Source organism: Cryptomeria japonica, chromosome 2, assembly GCF_030272615.1.
Source record: "Cryptomeria japonica chromosome 2, Sugi_1.0, whole genome shotgun sequence".
NCBI lineage: Eukaryota > Viridiplantae > Streptophyta > Pinopsida > Cupressales > Cupressaceae > Cryptomeria > Cryptomeria japonica.
In genome coordinates, this window is record NC_081406.1 from 199,696,025 (window position 1) to 199,703,375 (window position 7,351).

The window sequence follows — 7,351 nt, forward strand, 5'->3', positions numbered from 1 at the left end:
AATTCTAAATTTGTGAAACATATATATTAATGATAATTCTGCAAATTCCGGTTCGTTTCAGTTTGCCTCTTATGGATATAAAAATGCTTTCTATTTCATTTTATTATTTGTTGCTGCCATCATGCCATGGCAGGATACTTAGCATAATCATTATGTTTTGAAATATCTTAAATAGTTATTAATTTGTGTGGATAGAAGATTTAATTTTCACCATAAAAAAATAGGAGGTCTATTCTAATTTCTTCTCTAAAGTTAAAGAACAAACTCAGTGTCACTTCTGAGATGACCTTTTCTAAAAGATATTTGAAGTGCTTGACAAAGAAGTATTTAAAAAAACATAATGTCAGGGATTGGCTGCAAGTGATAGCATCCAATACGGATCACATTGTCTATGAGCTGCATTATTTCAATATTTTGTTAAACAATGGAAATGAATTTAATATTGTGATCTTTTTTATGTAATGTTTCTTCCTCTAGATTTTAAAATAAAAACAAAAAATCTAGTTCGTTTCATTAATTATTTGTACATTGATTATCATTGATTATAAATATATTAAAAAAAGATGTTTATCTCACGAAAAACAAGTGAATTAAAAGTCCAACTAACTTTTTGTAATTTTTTCTCCATAATTTCAATATAAAAAAAAAGTCCAATTAACTAGGTACATGGACATGTATTTACGGTCCTCTTGAATATAATTCAAAGCGTAACTTAAAATATAATTCACATAGTTAATATATTTTTTTGAATATGTTTTAAAAGTTTTATTTTCGGAGTTAACAATTCCTATAGATTTCATAACATCCCCTAAAATCATTTATATTTAATTTGTTAAGGTGGATTTTAAAGTTTATTCTTTAAAATAATTTAATAAATATATAAATTAACAAAAAATAATCTAAATATTTAAAACCGATTTAATAAATTTATATAATTAAATAAAAATTAATTTAAATGTTTTAAATTAATTGAATTATATCCCTTTAGAGAAGTCACCTTCTTATCACTAATTTCCAGTTTATCAAAGGTTACTAAGGCTTTCAAATCAACATCCAATGTGTAATTTTAGGGTAATGTATAATATTAAACTTCAATTATGCTTAAAAAATATCCTCTCATTAAAATCTTATAACACAAAAAATAAAATAAAATATTCTAAGAGAATATAAAATAAAATAGAGAACATAAAATCTTTATTGATCGGTTTATACTGCTTTATTATATTATAGTTATTCATCTTTTCATTTATATTTTTTATACTCATATGTATATATTTTGTTTTGTAAATTCTATTATTTTATTTTTTATTTTTATGTATTTTCTATTGTTTTCTTTATATATATATATATATACGTACACACACACACATATATATACACATATATGTAATATATATACATATATATATATGTATACACACACACACACATATATATATATATATGTATATATATATATATATATATATGTATATATATGTATACATATGTATACATATGTATGATATATATGTATACATATGTACATATATATATATACACACACACATATATATATGTATATATATATATATATATATGTATATATATGTATATATATACATATATATATCTATATAGATATATATACATATATATGTGTGTATATATACATATTTACATATACCTACATGTATATATGTATATATATATATATATACATGTATGTATATGTATGTATGTATATGCATATATACATTTATATATACACACATATATACATATATGCATATATATGTATACACACACACATATATATGTACATATATATACAGATATGTATATGTATGTATATATATACAGATATGTATATATATGTATATGTGTGTGTGTGTGTATGTGTGTGTGTTTGTATATATATATATATATATATATATCTGTGTGTGTGTGTGTGTGTGCGCATGCATGTGTATATAGATGTGTATATATATATATATTATTTGTGTCAATGTTCCATTGATCTTTTATACATTTATTTAATTATTTATCTCTATTCTGTTTCTCTCTCAGATATTATATTACTCATATGTGTATGATTATAATCTCTCACATACTCTATTACTCATCTATGTATGATTATAAAATTATACCTGGTCTATAGTGGCAACGACTATGCAACCCTTACATTGCACCATTCAAAAAACTGCAACATACATCATAACTACTAGTTAACCATTACTAATGCTGGAAAATATCCTTAAAGATATTTAAGGGTTGTGTAGCCATTTGCATCTAGAGTAATACATTTATTATTTAGATCCTTAATTATCTCATCCACTTTCTATTGCCAACGCAACATGCTATTTTATGATTTGGAACTAGGCTGGCTTTGACAAAATAATGATGATACGCATTACTCATTCTCTATTGTCGAGGAATGAATATGGATCTTGTCATTCCGGTGGCGGCCTTTGAAGATGGTTGTTGATTTCCCTTCTACGTGGACGATCTTGATTCCTGACCTTGTCCCGTCCCTTGTTGCATATAAGGCTTATGCATAGAGGTTGATAATCACAACTCACACATATTTATGATAAGTCCCCTCAGAATTTATTACTCAAGGTAAGATTTCACCTTTAAATTCAACATTAAGGTGACATTTGATCGCACCTTGATGTGTGAGATTACGCTCACAAAGCTCCCTATTGTAGATGGATACTCTGATAAGACTCAAAAGATCGAAAAGGAAAATGGCCTTCTTGGGAGAGATTACAAATGAAAGATTGCATGGCATCTTGCAGGATCTATATGAAGTAGTTATTCATGTAGTGGCCAAGATATTAGGAAATGATTTCATGAAAAGTGATGACAAGACAAGGGCTAATCCTGATATTACTACAATGTTTCTTGTGCTTGCCATGTACATCGAGTGGGATAGAGATGTGGTTGAGTGAATCTGCGGGGAGGTTTTCAGCCGAGCAATCCTTGTGGAATTAGATAGAGTGTTGGTTAATATTGATGATGAATTAACTATTCCCAAACCAATTCACTATGATATCTTTATACTAAACAACCATTTGGTCCCAAGGATGCCTATTCTGACAATTTATGATGCAAGTGAATTTGCATTGAGGAGAGCTGAAATTAGCTCTTTCATTTCCAAGGACCCAGTCGTGAGGATTGGTCTAGTAACTACCTCATAGAGGAAGGGATTTGGGTAAATGAGAAACCAAAAATTTTGGCCAGGGCATAGGCTTGGCTTAATGGGTATCCCGAGATAGAATATTGTTAAAATAGTTATAAAATTTAAACCCTCGAAATGCTATTTTTTCTTTAATATATTATCTCTATCAGACTTTGAAGTGATATAGTTTAATAGTAACTTTGAACTTTTATAGTTAATCATACTTGATATAAATAGGTAATCATACATGGGTATTTTAGTAATTTGAATGCATTCTACATTATGCTTTTGATAATTCCTAACTGTTAAAGTTGTCTAATTAATGATCACTATGGATTCATATACTTTGTTTTATAAGAATATGTTTTACTAACAACTTCTAGAGGAGATTGTAGAAGAATTATTGAGTGGTTTTTGCAGGACCATGGCAGGAAGAGTGGAAGCTAACTGAAAAAGAATAGACATCAATGAACAAGCTTAGAATATAGAGTGATTCATATCATTAGATAATGAAAGGATAATCCTTAGTTGATGTAATATAATGTTATGTATAATAATGTAATAGATCACTGGACATGTAAATGGGGAGCTAAATTTTAAATGCTCGCCTTAGTTCTTCCGCTAAATCCAAGGTGAAGAAACTTTGTAATTTATATTGATTTAGGATGTTTTGGAATTATGCTTGACTTAATAGTCCTAGGCAAGACCAAAGGTTTTCTTGACCTTGTTCTTTCCTACCGGTGCTTGCATTGAATGGAGTTTGTTAAATGTAGCATTTTATTAATTATTAATAAAATTGCGACCCTTGGCCTTTTACCGATCCAAAAAGAAAATCTTGTTTCCATATAGATAAATATTACTTTACTATTTTATAGAAATTATAATTATATATGCTTTCATTAATTTTTTTTTATCAATAATTTTATAATTTTATTAATATATAAGAAAGATACAAAATATGGTGGGCAATTTTATCTTTTTACCATGCACAAAACCACGAGACTACTAAACAACTATTCTAAACCCCTGTTCCAAACCAACCCTAATTTGGATGACATAGCAGAACTCGTCCAACTATCCAAAGTTAAATAATTTTAAATTTCAAAGCATATACATAAGAGAAGAAAGGGGATTAACCCCCAAGGAGAACATGTAGGGCACATATCAAAAAGAACATCAAACCAGAGAGCACTAGGACTCTTCAAGAGAAGAAAGACCTAGCAGGTGACAAAGCTTCGGGTCCTCTATAACACTAGCCACTACCTTGGAGGCGTGCTTAGTTGCCTCTCTTGGGCGCATCTCTCTTCCAACTTTAGCTTGAACAATCACATGTAGGGAATGGAGGTATTCCTTCGTATGCACAAGCTTGGCGCATAATTTCACTGCTACCCATCCACATCTGGCCCATCTTGTACACCTCCTCATCAACCATTCCTCTTGCCACCTAAAAAATGGGATAGTAGCCACCCTCTCTGAGATCCCTTCGACAGGAGTTAGTCCCACCTCCGACACCACCCTCACAATTATTGCGTCCAAATTCAATAGGTTGTCTTCCTCGATGATGGTGGTGAGGGTGTTCTGCACCTTAAACACCTCCTCCTCAATGTAAAAGCTCCACGCTGCTATGAGGGCCAAAATATCATTATTAGTTGGATCGCGATGCCCTACATAGGCAATGTCTTCACAAAAGATAAGCTTCACTACATCAACAAGCTTTTTATCCTTACATTTGAAGAAGCCTTTCAATATTTTGTCTATCACCTTCACCACAAATGGGACAAGCTTCTTGTTAGAGGAGAAGAAGAAATTCTCCATTGCCGATTTCAATTCTCTCCTTCACCAAACTAGTCTCTCTAAGAGGAATTTCCCACTACCACACACAACCTTAGTATTATCCCTAAAGGGACGCTTTAACACACCTCAGGATTAGCCCTAAAGGAACGCTTTCATTAATATAATTTATACTTTAAAATTGAATATTTTAAAAAAATATTTCCAATACATTACAATATATTATATTATATCTTATTTATCATGTATTGATTCATAGGCTAATAGAAAGTTATTTTACTACAATATGTAGATATTATAATACTATAAAGGCAAGTACTAGCCACTACGTGGCCTTTGTTTAATTAGAAAAAAGTTTAATTGTCTAATTTCTTTTCAAGAAATGAATTAAATCCATCTAAGTCTCAGACCATCACTTTTATAAACAATTTGAAAATTAAATCCATCGGAGTCTCAGACCATGCCTTTTCATGAGCAACGCGCATAGATCAATGTTGTAAGGTGGATTTCAGACCAAAAGTGGAAACGATACTTTTTTTCAAACTTCACCCAGAAACACCAACCACCTATGGGATGATGAAGTGTCACTATTTTTGGTGACATGGCCTAAAAATGGCAAAAGTCCTGGGAACGATGACAACTGACAATAGATACCATCGTCTATTGGATGAGCATAGATCAACGACTTAGGGTGGATTTCAGCCCGAATGTGCGAAATAAACAATTTTTTGAGAAATTCGCCCAGAATTGAACATTTTACATTTAATTAACTATAATTCATCTAAAAAAGCTCTATTTCGGGTGGAAGTTGAAAAGGATTAAAAAGACTTCAAAAATAGTTCGGAAAACTGACTCGTGTCTAGTGATGTGGTCGAAAAATGCCAAAAGTCCTGGGACCCATGACAACTGACAACAAATACCATCATCCATTGGATGAGCACAAATCAAAGACTTAGGGTGGATTTTGGCCCGAATGTGAGAAGTAAACACATTTTTGAGAACTTTGACCCGAATTGAACGTTTTACATTTAATTAACTATAATTAAGTCTAATAAGCTCTATTTCAGAAAGAAGTTGAAAATGATTAAAAAGACTTTAAAAATAGTCTAGAAAAGTGACTCGTGTCTGGTGATGTGTCCACTATCCTCAAAATTTAGACCAAAGCAATGAATGTTTTGTCCTTTGGTGGTGAATAGATATTAATAATAATTTATAAAATTACAACAAGATTCTAGAAATTTTTCCCTTTAGGTATAACTTTTGAAATTTTCAATGTTTTCAAAATAAGTGACTCATAATCGAATTTAATTTCCTAGAAAAACCAGTAAATCCAAGGAGATTCAAAAATGACTACAAGATTGAGGAATGCAACAGATTTTGTATGCGCCAATCTAGTGAAATATAAATTTAGGGTAAAATTTAGAACACCTACATCCTACATTTTTTATTTTTTTGAATCTCGTGGTTCAATTTGAGGGTTATCTTTTTCAGGCTTGTATTGGGAATTATTTTGAACCATTCATAGTAATAGTGATGGGGAAATGTGAAAGCAATAGTTCAACAAAAGGCCAAGTGAATAAAAAAATATACCTAACCAAACTAGTTAAAACATTAGGTTTTATTGATAAATACCATGATATTTATGACCCTGCTATCCATAGTAAAAAGTGTATATAGAAATTAGATATATATTGTTTAATAAGGTGGGAGATCCAAATAGGGCAAAATTTACTGTTTTCAACACAATGTTAAAATAAAGTACAAATAAAATTGCATTGCGAGATGCTGGATTGGGAAGCATGGTGTTACCTAAAGTATTCCCTTGCCCTAAATATTTCATGGTCTGCACCAAAAATTATGATGAAGATAAAAAAGAAATTGTCAATAAAAATGGAAAAGAGGAAATTCTATCCATAACCGAGGGAGAATTTGCTCATTTGTTGAACCTAGGGTTTGAAGCACAAAACTCAAATGTCCACATTGACCTAGAAAAGCTGGCAGAGAAATATGAGAGTCTCGATCCAAGTCATAGATATTGATTTATCAGAGCTCTAATAGTGTGTGGTACTCCATTGGACTGAAATCATAAGCCTCCTTATGATTATAACATTTTTTTACCATGGGTTCAGGATACTATTTCCTTGCTAACATTTTGCTTGGATTGGAAAACGATAGGGAAGTGGGTGCTCGCTTTCTTGAAATAATTTTTAATATCTATTGTCTAAGTCAACTAGTAAGATATAATTTGGTTGAGAACATTGTTAAATCCATACAAAAACAATTACTAATGATCAAAAACGGTTCCTATAGGACATTTAGGTTCTCATCCTACTTGTGTTATCTTCTTCTATCCAAGTATCATGCAATATTCAAGATCAATAATTGTCACATTGTGAA